This window comes from Equus caballus, chromosome 8 (assembly GCF_041296265.1).
Source record: "Equus caballus isolate H_3958 breed thoroughbred chromosome 8, TB-T2T, whole genome shotgun sequence".
Lineage (NCBI taxonomy): Eukaryota > Metazoa > Chordata > Mammalia > Perissodactyla > Equidae > Equus > Equus caballus.
Window position 1 is genome coordinate 12,658,395 of NC_091691.1, and position 14,527 is coordinate 12,672,921.

At 45.6% G+C, this 14,527-nt stretch overlaps 2 long non-coding RNA genes across 3 annotated transcripts; both read left to right on the top strand.

Annotated features, from left to right (window-relative positions):
- The first annotated feature begins 1,926 nt into the window (after window positions 1-1,926).
- On the top strand, window positions 1,927-5,150 carry LOC111773536 (uncharacterized). Of its 2 annotated transcripts, none has more exons than XR_011420759.1 (2): window positions 1,927-3,051; window positions 4,278-5,150. It is a non-coding gene; the product is annotated as an uncharacterized lncRNA (long non-coding RNA). The 2 variants fall into 2 exon arrangements; XR_002808105.2 differs by having other exon boundaries at window positions 2,197-3,215.
- Window positions 5,151-9,415: 4,265 nt separating this feature from the next.
- Window positions 9,416-10,662, top strand: LOC138915183 (uncharacterized). The gene is made up of 2 exons (XR_011420768.1): window positions 9,416-9,536; window positions 10,585-10,662. It is a non-coding gene; the product is annotated as an uncharacterized lncRNA (long non-coding RNA).
- Window positions 10,663-14,527: the final 3,865 nt, after the last annotated feature.

Genomic DNA, 14,527 nt, shown 5'->3' on the forward strand with positions numbered 1-14,527 from the left:
CATTTTTTCTAACACTTTTTATGGAAAAGTCTTTGATTTCCCCAGTGAAACGTATTGGTGACTTTATTTTAAAAAAAACATCAAATAATTGCGTGTGTATGTGGGTAAATATTTTACTCTTGACTCTTTCACATTGATTTGCTTGTGTTGTGTTTACTTGCACCAATATTACAATGTTGTAATTATTATAGCTTTAAGGTGAATTTTGAAATGTAGTAGAGTGTGTCCTCCAACTTAATTCTCCTTCAAGGTTGTCTTCGCTATTCTAGGTACTTTCACTTCCATATACAATTTAGAATTAGCTTGAAAATCTACCCAAAAAATGCCTGCTGCAATATTAATTGGGATAATGTTGATCTGTCATTCTAGCAATATTGAAGCTTCCAGTCTATGAATTTCATAGATTTGGGTCGATTTATTTAGATCTTCTTTAACTTCTCTCAGTAATAGTTTTCAGGGGTGTTTATTATATGTGTTCTAAGGCATTTAATGATTGTGGATGGTAATCTTTATACTGTTCTACTGAATTTTGTTTTCTCAGTAACTCATGGCTAGAATGGAGAAATACAACCGATTATGATATGAACGCTGCTGAGGTATAATTTAGGTACAATAGGCTGCACCACCTTAAAGGATACAATTAAATGCATCTGACGGACTATACACTAATGAAACTACTGCCACCATCATGACACAGGGCATTTCCATTAGCTCGTGACCTTTCTTGCGCTCCTTTGCAGTCCATCACTCCCTCAACCCCCAGCCCCAGGCAACACGGTCATTACAGATGGGTTTGCATTTTTAACGACTTTATATAATGGAACCATACATGTACTCTTTCATGTCTGCACTTCTTCATGCAGCGTAATGACTTTAAAATCCATCCACGTTGCTCCACACATGAACAGTTCATGCCTTTGTATTGCTAAGGGGTATTCCTTTGTACGGCTGTATCGTGTCTATTTATACATTCGTCTATTAATGGACATCTGTGCAGTTCCCAGGTTTTGGCCATTATGAATAAAGCTATTGTGGATATTCGTGTGCGGATTGTTGTGTGAACATATTGCGTAAACACCTAGGAGTGGAGCGGCTTTTCCGTGACTGGTGTGTGTTTACCTGTGGTGCAGCTGTTCCAAGTGGTTGTGCCATTTTTCATTCCCACAAGTGCAAGAGATTTCTAGTTGCTTTGCACCCTCACCACATGTGGTATTTCCAGTCTCTTTAATTTTAGTCATGCTGATGGATGGGGAATGGGAACCACTGCAGGATGAATTTATTTCCCGGACGACAGAGTTGAGCAACTTTTCATGTGCTTTTTGGCCATTAACATATCTTCTTTTGAGAAGTATTTCCTCAAGTCTTTTGACCAATTCTCTCACTGCATTATCTTACCAGACAAAATATGTGTAAGAAAGGTCCAGTGAAAACTACAGAACAATACTTCGCGAAATTAAAGAACTCAATTAATGGAGAGAGAAACTTGTGGATTGGAAAACTCAAGATGCTTTAGACGTCAATTCTCCCCAAAGGGATCCACAGATCTATTACAGTCCTATTCCAAATTCCAGCAGGTTTGTTGGGACACTGACAAGCTGATTCTGAAATTTATATGGAAACGCAAATGATCTTGAATTATCAAAGCAATTTCACAAAAGTAGATGAAAGATGGATAGCTTACATTGCCTATTTCCAGAATTACTATACAAATCTTCCACCCAATTTAAAATTGGTTTGCCTTTTTATGATTTGGTTTTAAGAGTTCCTGTATAGTCTGGGTATAAGTCCTTTCTCACATAAGTGAGTTACAAATATTTTCAATTCACAGTGGCTTGACTTTTCATTCACTAACCAGTGTTTTTTGAAAAGCAAATGTTTTCCATTTTTGTCACAGTCAATTTCTCAATGTTTTCTCTTATTGATTATGGTTTTTTTGTATCAATCTAAGAAACATTTGTCTAACCTAAAGTCAGAAAAATTTTGCTCTTTGTTTTCTTCTGAAGTTTTACAGTTTTAACGTTTACATTTAGATCTATTATGTATTTTGAGTTAATTTTTGGATATCCTGTGAGACATGGATTCTATTTATTTATTTAAGTATTTTTCATGTAGATATAAACAACCACTAGTTGAAAAGCTTGAAAGAGATCATTCTTTATCATTTGTTGAAAAGACTATCTTTCCCCACTGCAGTGTCTTTTTGCATTTGCCGAAGATCAGTCTCCTGGGGCTGGCCCAGTGTTGTAGCAGCTAAGTTCGTGTGCTCCAACGGTGGCATGGGATTCAGTGGTTCGGATCCTGGGCGGCGATCTCCTCGCTGCTCCTCAAGCCACGCTGTGGCAGGCATCCCACATATAAAGTAGAGGAAGGACACAGATTTCAGCTCAGGGACAATCTTTCTCAGCAAAATGAGGAAGGTTAGCGGCGGATGTTAGCTCAGGGCTACTCTTACTCAAGAAAAATATAAATAAATAAATAAAAATGTAAAAAATCAGTCTCATTATAGGTATTAGTTTACTTTTTGACTCTGTGTTCTGTTCCATCGATCTGTTGACTTATCATTACACCAATTCCGTACTGCTTTGAACAAAATAACTCTATAATAGTTCTTGAAATGAGGTAGAGCTGGCCCTCCAACATTGTTTTTTTATTTTATAAATGTTTTCACTACGCTAGATCTTTGTCATTTTATATTCATTTAGAATCACATCATTCCTGTCTCCCTAAGATGCTGACTGAGATTTGAGTTGGCTTGGGTTGGATCTATAGACCCAATTGGGGAAAACTGACATCTCGAAAATAATGAGTCTTCTGACCCATGAACAGGGAATTGGTCTTCATGTTTTAGGTCGTCATCAATTTCTTTCACCAACGTCCTGTACTTTCGTTTGTTTGACGCTATTGTTTCTTACATTTCAGTTGTGCACTGGAATTACATAGACATAAAATAGATTTTTGTATATTGACCGTGTATCCTGCTAGAAACAAATGCTTCAGAATCAAGCCAGATCGGGCAGAGACCGCAGTTTTGGGGACTTGTGTACTTGCCAGGTGAGAAGAATCTTCTTCACATCAATTGAGGTTTGACCATCAGGCCAAAGAAGATAATCAACACCCATGTTGAGTCCTGCGGCCGGGAGGTGTTTGCAGGAGGGCTGTTGTGGACTAACGAACGTGAAAGGTTTTGTGTGTTCATCAGCAAGATTTCCTTAAAAGTGAGCATTCGGTTGGTGAGGCTGCCAGTTTGTCCTTGTATCCAGCTGCGACGCCAGTTGGGAGATTTAGGGGGCAGTCTGCGCCCGTGTTATTTCATTTAGTCTGCCATAATCTATTCCAGCATTATGTCCTGCCAGAATCTTTCGAACGCTATGCAAAGATAGAGCCCTCAAATATCATAAGTTCCTGCTTAGACAGTGCCTCCTGTACCATCTCTGAAGTAGGCGTCCACTCCCATCAGTCTGTAAGGATCGGAGCCCTGTGGCTGCAACAGAATCTGTAGTCCCTTTGCGCCAGCCTCGTTCCCCCCAAAAGAGGGTGAAAGATCTTCCGTTCAAATTACGCCATGACCGGTGTGTGCAGCATATTTCAGTTCTCTCTTCAGTCACTGAGCTTTCCAGCCAGTCATGTAAAGCCTGCTCACCTGGATGACTCACAGGTCTCATTCCCAGTGGGTCAGACGACTTGTCTCTGAAAGACCAAAGCATCTATTTGTCATTATGGATCTCTCCTAAAGCTTATTCTTGCTGGGCTAAAACATGGCTCACAAACACCTTTAGATGTGTTTTCTTTATATCTGTTTAATCGTTTTCTAAAGGCAGTGTCCAAACTGACTTTCTTTGTGCAGTCCAATGTTTTGTTTCCCAATACTCTGCCCATGTGACAGGACCCGAGAGTCAATATAAACATAGACTTCTCCCATTGGTTTGTTACCAACCAACTCACAGTTGTGTACGTTACACGTAATTGTATACATTGGACTGACTGTCTCCTCCTTCTTTGACCTGTTTCCTGTTGGGCGTTCAGGTGTTGTAATGTCGCTCACTACTTCCACTGACATTCCTGGAGGACGGTGTGCTAACAGTAAAAGCAGTTGTTTTCCATTGCTCTTTATCAAAGTTATCATACTATCTTTAAGTCAGCATGTTTGTGAGCATCATGAGTAGTTAATATCTATGGCAGTCAATTCTTCAGTTAGGTCAAAAACTCCAATTTGGAAATGAGAAATAACTTCTCTGTTGTTCTGGCTTTTTTGAAAAAATACACCGTTTCCATTTCAGGTGTGTGTGCTGATGTGCAGCTTCCTGACCTCCTTTGTAAAAGTGACTGTTGGTCCAAGAGAATACAGAATGAATTCTAGACAGAATGACCGCAGGTCCCGGGCTAAACATTTAGTGTCCACGGGGTCCAAAATTTTGCCAAACATGTTTTTCTAAGATGTCCTGTTCTTCTGAGCCAACTCGTTTGCGACTCCAAAAGCCTCAAGCCGTTTTCTCTGCCATCTTGCGGCCACTGCCATAAAATCTGTTTTGCCTCTTACGGCACCCACAGTGGGATTTGTTTTGTTTCGTGGCCCTAGAGACCCAGCCGTTTTCCCAGCTTGTTTAAGCGCATGAAGGACCTCCTGCTTCTGTAAGATCAGTGGAAATCAGTGGCTCTCTTCGTTATTTGGTCTATGCAGTCATCATTTGGGTCATTTGGGGAAGGTGTTGTTTTTACAAGTCACTGAGTGCTGCTAAATGCAATTGATTTTCTCTCCCTACATGACACTACACCCCAACCATGGATTGTATTCCCGAAAACATCACTTTCTGAGTGGGATCTTGAAGGTTTTTGAGATTCATTGCCGAGTCACACATTGTTCAGTCATTTTGAGTCCATCTCTCTGTTTTTTCTCTTGATACGGCTACTATGTAAATAAGATCTGTGAAATGAAACACAGGAAGGAGGCCCATGCCAATATTTGGGACACTCAACTATGACGGTTGGTCACCAGGACACTCTCTGGAGGAGATTCTCTAGACTTTTGGTGGTGAATAATGTCATGGAAACAGAAGTCGAATAATAATGAAGGATATTTGAAATCTGTCGAATGTTATAAATCAATGTGACCTCATTAAAAATAAAAGAAAAAAATTAAAATGAAAGAAAAAGCCTAGTTCGACTTGCCTCTTTATTTCTCCAGCTGGCCAGGACATAGACAGTAACTTCTGAGATCGGCAGTTTTCTCTGGTGACATTGGTAGTGTTGACTGCTTGGAGCCAACATGGAGCCTGATGGCTTGTATCCCGAGAGGCTGAAATCTGGCTGAGGTCCTAGGTCACTGGGCCAGGAAAGGTCATCTATCTGCTGGAAAAAAACAGAAAGGGGAGAAGGACAACCAGCGAGGTCATCCCAAGGCAGCACTGGCCACTTCCTGCAATGACCCACTACCACTACGTTTTTCATGACTTCCTGGTTCCTAGACTGAGAGCTCTGTGAAGCTGGAATATTTTCTTCATCTCTGTATTCATGGCTCCCAGCACCAAGTCAAGCCCTGACGAGGCTCTCGTGACATTCGTTCACTGATCGAATCAAAGTGGTCGCAAATCATCATCTCACTACATTCTTGTCCCAAATGTCCTGTCAGGAATGCTCTGCTCTCTCTCAGGATGTAGCAGATGCCCATCCTTAGAGAGGAGCCTGCCCTGCACTCTCTAGGCCCTATGACACTCACCTGGGGTCAGCTGTGCTGATGACGGGACTGTCCTCAGGGCTTCCACTCAATGGTTCACCCTGTCATTAGGAAGAGATGTCCTCGGCCTCCCCTCCCATCCTCTGGGCTGCCACGACACCCACGCTTACGAGAGCTACCACATGGTATTGAAACTGTCTGCTTGTATTCTTCCTCTCCCTGCTCTGATTTCCTCAGGGAAATCTCACTCTTTTCTGAACTCCAAGTTCTTAACACAGCGTAGGGGAAGTTAAGCTCTCAACAAATATTTAAGAGATATTGTGTGTGAAGCCTTTCTCAACATAAATACAGAAGAACATTATTAGGATCACTGATTCAGATGCAAGGGTTCCCTAGCCATGGCCCTCCTGGCTTTAGGGCACAACTGTTTAACGTAAGAACGGACATGTCCAGCCTTTCCTCAAACATCATTTATCCCTCTAAGCCCACACTTACTGCGAGGGCATCCAGTGTGAGGGCAGCCCCAAGGTGGAGGCTGCGGGGTCTAGGGCAGAGCCTCATGGTCGCTTCCTCCTCTTCTTGGAATTGGTGCTTCCCAGAAGGAGAAACCAACCCCGATCCATCCTTGGATCTCCTTGGCAGGTGCACAGGTTCACCGTGGAGTAAGTTGCTCTCCCAGTCCTCACTGTTCAGCCCAGGCCTGCTCATGCGGAGCTGGGTGATGCTGTACGCATTCCTCAGTTTCCCTTGACTTTTCTGAACTCAACTTGGCCTGATTCTCACCTCCTTTGGCAACCACCTGCTCCACCAGTACCTGACCATTCTTTGGGTTGTTCTCAGCCTCCAAACCTGCTGATTTTCTTTCTTCCATCCGCTCTCTCATTTCTGTGCTTTCAGCCCGTGAGCTCAGCTCAGGCTCCTGCTGGAGACAAACAGAGAAGGGACCAAGGTCGGCTCTTGGCTGCAGTTCCCAGGGCACATTTAACACACAACTCATTCCTCCATGCACTTAGAGAAAACCGAGCAGGAAAGGATTTTGAGGATTTGAATAACAACCTTATCTTATTGATGAGCAAACTGAGGCCCAGAGAGAAGAGCAGATTTTCCCAGGATCCTTCACCACTTGACGGCGGCAGAGGCACCACAAAAGCATCGGCCACAAGATTCCATGTGCAAAAGCACCTACCACACCCTCCAGGAACCCACACCTGAATCTGAGGGGACACTGGATCAAACATCAGTATTTCCACTGTTAAAACGAAAATCTCTGAAGGACCTTGTCGGGGACAATTCTTTTATCACAGTTCTATAGTCTCCTCATGCATACTCAGTCAGTTTTCAAGCCGAGTTGGCACAATGAGACCAGCACACACAAGTATTAAGTACAATTTATCACAGCGACCATTGAAATGTACTTAGGGGGGCCAGCCCTGTGGTCGAGCGGTTAAGTTTGCGGGCTTTGCTTTGTTGGCCCAGGGTTTCACTGGTTCGGAACCTGAGTGCGGACATGGCACCGCTCATCAGGCCATGCTGAGGCAGTGTCCCACATGCCACAACTAGAAGGACCCACAACTAAAATATACAACTATGTACTGGGAAGATTTGGGGAGAAAAAGCAAGGAGGGAAAAAAAGATTGGCAACAGTTGTTAGCTCAGGCACCGATCTTTAAAAAGAAAATGTATTTATGGGATCACCTGCGAAACGTCTAGCTCCTGTGTCAGAAGATCATCTTCCTGAGAGCAGGCGCGCTCTCTGCCTTGTCCACCCCATCTCCCCAGGGCCTTCACAAGAGCCCGCCAGATAAACCTCTCAGGAGATACTTGCCAAGTGGATAAACAAGAGTTCCCAGGAATAACTAACTTTCGCTGATGTCTTCTGGTCCCAACCACATCTGCAGGCAAACCCTATCCCAGGTCTGTGTTGAAGCAATAGAAGCACGGCCTTGGGGAAGGCAGTCAGAGGGTGAAAGACCAGCTCCACCACGGACCCAGAATGCTTGTGTGGAGGATTGCATTACCCTCTTTGAGAGTATTTATCTCATGTATAATGGAGGAGAATGTAGAATGTGAAAGAGAGAAGGCAGCATTGACCACCAGAGTGGTGGTGGATGATTAAATGAGATATCATGCAGTAGACAGGGCTCCAATCCGTGGCCACCAGCTTCATAGCTAAAGACATCCACATCGGAGACAGTGTGGCGCTTGTTGAAAACGTCTGTGGTTAAGGCCCAAAAAACTGCATTTCCGAAAAAAATTCCAAGGACAATCTCATGCAAGGAAAGAGCCCCACCATTAAACAAACAATCTAGGATGGAAACCTCCAAAAGCTCTAGGGGCAGCAAGAATGACTCAGCTGGAGCACGGTAAGTCCCTTGTCCAAGGTGTCCTTTGTGTGGGAAGTGTCCCCCTTTCCAGGAAGGGTTCTCACCTGTCGTGGGACACAAAGAGGACCCTGCTTCCGCAGTCGGGGCTTCTAGAGTGCCTCCGCTGTCCTTTAGGTTCTCTCTGCTCTAATCACTGGGGATCTCAACCCTCATCTGGGTCATTTCTGTCTGAAGACCTCTGTGATTTTCTTCTCCTCTTGGAGAAAGAGAGGGCGGAGGTCAGTTCTGGGGCTCCACAGTTCTAGGCTTTCTCCTGAGCCGCCCAGGGGAGCGGAAAGAGATCACGACGGAGAGAAATCAGGTCAATAAAGAGGATCCCAGAGGAGCATGAGATCGCAAGGGCAGGCCCTCATGGGAGACAGTCAGAACCCCGACAGGGTCAATATCAGACCTATTCAGAGGGAGAGGACACACCGATCGATTCTGTGGGCAGAGGATCCAGTCCTGTCCTTCCAGACTTCTGATCTACAGAACTGAGAGATAACAAATGTGTGTTGTTTTATACCACTGTTTTTGTAATCTGTTAACAGGCAGCATTAGAAAACTAATTCAGATGCTTGTCTCTATTCTGCTGATTTTTTAATTTTCAAAACATGTATGCTAATGCCCATAAACTAAAAAAGACCAAAGAACCACAGTAAAAACCTTGTGCTGTGTAAATCTTGTGTTCCCCTTCCTATGACTGTTCCCAAACCCTTGTATCAGGAAGGACACTATGAAGGGCATTTCAGGCGCTGGAGGAGTGTCTCTTTAATGGGACCAACCAAATCTCTAAAAGAGTGAAGAGGCCACGATACTTAACTCCCCATAACATTCTCTACGAATCCATCATCTACCTCTGTTTTCTAAGTCAAATTATGTTTTAGCTCCTTGTTCTTCTGAGCTCACCAGACAAGGTTTTATAGCAAGTACCAGTTCCCGGCACAGGCGAACCAATTCAAGGAGAGCAATAGAACAGCCGCTCTATTAAGTTCCCCAAACACATTGTTTACATTGAATGCAATCTCTCCTCCTATTCGGACTAGAAATAAAGAACAGTTCTATTTTTGGAACTCCATTTCTAACGAAAATTTCAACTTACAGGTCTCTATTTTCCAGGTGTTGTTCTGCTCGATTCCAGTCATGGACACCTCACTCCTTAGGGTTAGCGAGTTCCCAATGCCCTGCAGCCTGGACTCTCTCAGTGGAACTCAGGGGAACGCAACCTCAAACCTCATCTATGAACCAGGCCCTCACCCTCAAAATCCAGGACAGTGTGCAAACCCAACAGGCAACAGCATCCACCCAGGAGGAGGGATATGTTTGCACGTCTCTTGGCCCAGATTATCTGAGAGAACAGAGCAGTCATTAACATAGAAGAGAACAGAGAAAAATCATATGGATTTCAGCTTTGCCAGGATGTCAGTGAAGTCAGACGAATGAGCATAAACTCATTGGAGGAACTCTCTCAAGAAGGGTTTAATCGTTGACAAAAATAGATGGTAGGGACAGATGCTACCCAGTGTTGGCAAGAGGGTGGAGAAAAGAATATTCTCTTAAATGAGTGGGAATATGAAGTGGTAAAGCTTCTTTGCAAGGCAGTAGGGCAGGATTTAGCAAAACTATAGATGTGCAAATATATTTCTAAACCCAGCACTTCCCTTTACAGAGACAGATGCTAGAGTAATACTTACACAAGCAATGATAGATATAGATATAGACATAGACACAGATATACAGATGTCCCATGCAGCATTGTTTGTAAAACACTGGAACGAAGTCCATGGCCATCAATTGGAGAACACTTATTTATAGTGGTCCATCCATACCCTGAAAGGGTCTGAAGCTGTTTGAAAAAACAAGGCAGCTAATAACAATGCAGATGGGGATGGACTGGGAAGAGCTAAGATGTACTGAGTATTTACTCTGTGCCAGGCACTGGGCTCAATGCTTTCCCTGCACATCTCATTTAAACCTGGGACAACGCAGCGGGGAAGAACTCCTATTTCACCCATTTTTAAGTGAGAAATTGAGCCACAGAAAATTCAAGAAACTTAGCCAACATCACACTGTTACCCAGTCAGGTTTGCACCTAAAGCTTGTGAGACCAGGGTGCTCTCTTTCCTGGTTCTTTATTTGAGGGATTTCCAGAGAGAAAGAAAAATACCAGCCTCTGATGCCCTGAACTGATCTGACACTCACAGCCTGACCGTTTTGTTCTCATGCTGGAAATAAACCACCTCACATCCAGAATATCAACCTCAGACAAGATTACTCTCAGACTTGCATAAAATGAGACAAATCAAGGCTACCTCATAATTTTGTCCAGGCACAGGCAAAGACAAGGTCACTATGCAACCTACAAAATCCCAAGCATCCTCCTCTTTTTCTAAGGAAATGGCTGTTACTTCGTTAGTCCAGTCATAGAATTGCCCCTGCTGACAACAGTATTCAGTATGGAACAAACCCTGCCTCCTTCCATCCTTCCCCACATCACCCAGCCAAAGCCCAAATCCTCTAATACGTTCCTTCTAACGCCCTCTTTCTTAGATCGTGGGGTGTGTTCTTTCTGGCTGCAAGGAATGAAAGACCGAACTTGCTGACGAAGAAGTGTGTTCCTGGCGATTTGGCTTAAGGGAATTGACACCAGCTTTCCAGGAGGAGCAGCTGTAAACACCCAGCCTCAGGAAGGAAGCTTATGTTCTCTGTGAGATATCTAGGCTCTGAAACTCCACAACTTATTTTCACCCTCAAAGAAAAAACAGATTCTTTCCACCGAATCCTTTTAGTAACCAACGTGAACCTTAGGAATTTAGGCAGGATTTTTCCACGTCTGCTTTAAAGTCGAGAGATTGAGGACAAGGTGAAGAGAGAATCTAGTTAAGAGAGAACGTGCAGGACAAATATAGCTTAAAAGGACCTGGGATCAGTGAAAACCCGGTGTCCCTCGCGGGGCCTGACCACCCTCCCTTCATCTGACAGATGAACCAGCCCACCTATTACCCAACGAAAGGCGGGCGCCGGTCCTCTCTGCCAGGTCTCTCTAGCCCCAGGCTGCCGCAGCCTGGGCTCTTCTCCCTTGTCTAACCGCGCCAGCGCCAGAAGACCTGGGGTCCAAGAATTGTGTGCAGATATCTACACTACCATCGTGTGATATCCTAAGAATCAGAAATTTCTGTTGGTGACAAAGTGACAGGACTGTCATATGCCCACATTCAGACGGAAAAGCTACATTTCTTGAAGAAATTAGTCAAGTAAAGACGTCATTCTCCCACCCACCTTAGATGTACGACGTTTTGCAGTGCATGTCGCTGGATCGCGTGGCAAGGGCTGTTCTAGGCGGTTTTGGTGACCGGCGGCCTCCATCAAAGGCATGGAGCACTTGGCCGGCTCTGTGGGGTCTCCTCCCGCACAGGGGCAGGGCCCCTCCCCCTTCCTTTTCCTAGGAAACTGCGGGACACTGTTCCCAACTCCCCTCCCCTGGTGAGTGTGAGAGCGTCATGACTGCTCGTTTCTTCCCCGGAAATCCTGTTCCTCATAGCTGTCCTTACCAGACACACCTTCTGAGTTCATCTTTCTTCTCCTTTTATTCCCTCAAAATCTTGCTCCCATTTCTAAATCACATCCTTGGCCTGAGCCTCAAAATCTTTTGCTGTTGCTCTTGTTCCTTCTATGGTAGTTTTAGTCCTCAAGCGCTCTTGTTCTAAGGTGGTCTCCGGATGAAGCGCCATCCCCAGGCATGAGGCCTAGCACCCCGCGGCCTAAACCGGGAGGGTGATGACGTCACTTCCTGCTCAGTTTGCTGTCCTGCCATTGGCCGGCAGGGTGGAGTGGGAGGGGAAAAGTGCGGGCAGGAGGCGGTGCGTGGGTCAGAAGGAAGTAGCAGTGAATGACTCCAGGCCAGGGGGCGGGTCTTATGCAGATGAGACAGGTCCAGGGGCTGCTGTTCAGACTCCCGTTGGTCACAGACTCTATGACTTCCTGAGCCACAGGGATGGAGTCCAGGATGGTTGCCTGAATTTGAGAGCAACTTCTTTGCAGAGGACCCCAGGGACTGGGGGAGGGGGTCCTAGAGACTGGGAGTGGACTGTGTAAGGCTATAAGGCTATGCCAGGGCAGCAGGGAACGATGTTTCATGCGCTGTGCCACAGATAGCCCCCAAATGGAGGTGCTTCCTCAGGGTAAGGTTGCTGAATCGTACTTCATCGTTTGTCATCCCCATCATTCTTCCAACTTTGAAGGTCTGACTGTGTCATATGTGACCCCGAGTCCTGGTGCATGGGCTGTGTCCTGTTTGGGATTTCCTGAGAGCTGTCTTAATCCCGAGCCGTTCTCCTAATCTTTCTTTCCTTCCAAATTGGCCACTCTAGCTCTTCTGCTGATCTAGTGCTGTGGGCACTGAGTTCTCTCCTGCTCCCTTCATGAGGCCTGCCACAGACTCAGGGGAGGAACAACACTGGCCAGGTCCAGGGTCTTTACTGTCCGTTGCTTGGCTCCCGTTGCTGCTGGCGAATGCCTTTTGTTTTGTCGTTGCTCTGTGAGTGAGTGTGTGTGTGTTTTGCCACGTGTTTACATTGGGTGTGAGCTTTTGGGGACACATGAGAAAGCTGATGCTGGGAACCTCAGGCCACCTTCTGTGGGTTCTGCTGCTTCTCTGGCTGTCTGTTCTCTCCAGGTTGTTGACCTCTGTTGGAGGCCACTGTCCCCACACCTCTGCCTTTGGGCATTTCCTGTCTACAGGCCTCTGACATCCTTGGAATGCTCTGGCCACCCAGCCCTTGAGGAGCTCTTGCCTATGAACCCACAAAATGCCTGGGGTAACTGGGAATCCTCTTCTCTGCCATGGTTATCAAACACACTTCCTTCTTAGAAGGTCCCAAGAATTAGGACAATTCTGAGTCCCCCCCCCCCCCCATCCCCCAATAAAGCTTGGCATCTCAGTCCATGGCTCTAGAATGCAATGGATTCCAAGCTCCTCAGAGATACCCGCTGTTGGTCCAGGGACAATAGATCAGAGCTATGGTTGCCAGCACCATGTTTGTCACACAGGGTCTCCTCCAGTCCTGCTGCCACCACTTGTCTGGTTGGGACCAGGGCCCACCTCCTGGGCTTCCCCTGTGGGTCACGTGGATGGAATAGTGTCCCACACCTCCTAGTGCTGTGCAGATGGAGATACCCCAACTCACTTAGCACAGTTTGTGCTTCCTGGTATGATCTGCATTGACAGAATGATATATTTTCTTCAACTGGATAACGCAATATGCAGAAGGCTGCAGAAAACATAAACGTACACCTTAATGAATGGCTGTAAATTAAAATAACGCCCACCTAGATCAATACCTACAATTTATGAGACTTCCAGAAGCTTCACACGTGCCCCTTCCTAATGACATTTTATTCCCTGCCCTTAGCAGTAACCACAGTCTTATGTTCATGGTGTTCCATTCCTCGTTTACTTCATAGTTTCATTTGTTATGCACTCCGCACAGGTCTGAGTTTAACCTGTAATCATACAGTATATATTCTCTTCTACACTAAAAATTATGGATTCAGGACTCATGAGTGATTCCTCCGTTGCCAGGGCTAACGAACTATAATACCCCGATTTAGTTCTCCATTCTATTGACGATGGACATTTGGGTTGTTTCCAGTTTGTGGCTCTTTCACACAATGAGGCTATGGTTCTTATTGTGCAGGTGTCCTGAACTCAGTGGATCACACAAGGAGTGGAATTCTGGGGTCCTGTATTACGCCTGTCCAAGACTTTCTGAGGTTAAAAAACAAATTATAACGCAAAGCTGCAGATTGTAAAATTCATATGAACAGAACAAACTGAATCCATGTGATCACTGGACATATACATGCAAGCTTAGATGTTCGAGTACTAATCAGTGTGTTTTCTATGTTCATCCTCCCCGCTCCATTCAAGTTTGACATCTCCACGTATCCAACTAGAATGACCTGGGAGGGCTAGAACCTATTCAGCAGGGGGACCCCATGGCTCCATGAGGAGACCTGGCCTGCACATACTTTTCTCTTGGGAGCTTTTTATACTTTGGACTCTCCAGACCCTCTCACAAGACCAGGGTTTGGCAAGTGAAGGCCTGGGGTGGGGGTGGGGCGGAGAGTTGGGAGGCTACAGTCCTGTTGTGGGTGAAGGATCTGGGCCCAGGCTTGGGGATAGCCAGTGGAAAAAGAAAGGATCTCCAGAACCAGGGCATTGGAGGAGGAATGAGAGGCTGTTCCTGTGGAAAGAAAGGAGGCTGGAGGATGAGAGACCAGAATTTGTGTTTGCAGACTCGGATAAAGGGGAATTCCAGAGAGAGGGGCTGCCATTCTGGGGCCAGGGACTAGAGCCACCTTGGTATTCAGCTCCCCGTCCTCCACCTCTTCCTCCTTCTCCTCCTCATCTGCCCCTCCTCCCATATCCTGCCTCTCCATTCCCCTCCCCTTCCTCCTCCATCTCATGATGGCACACAGCGCGCCATAGGGA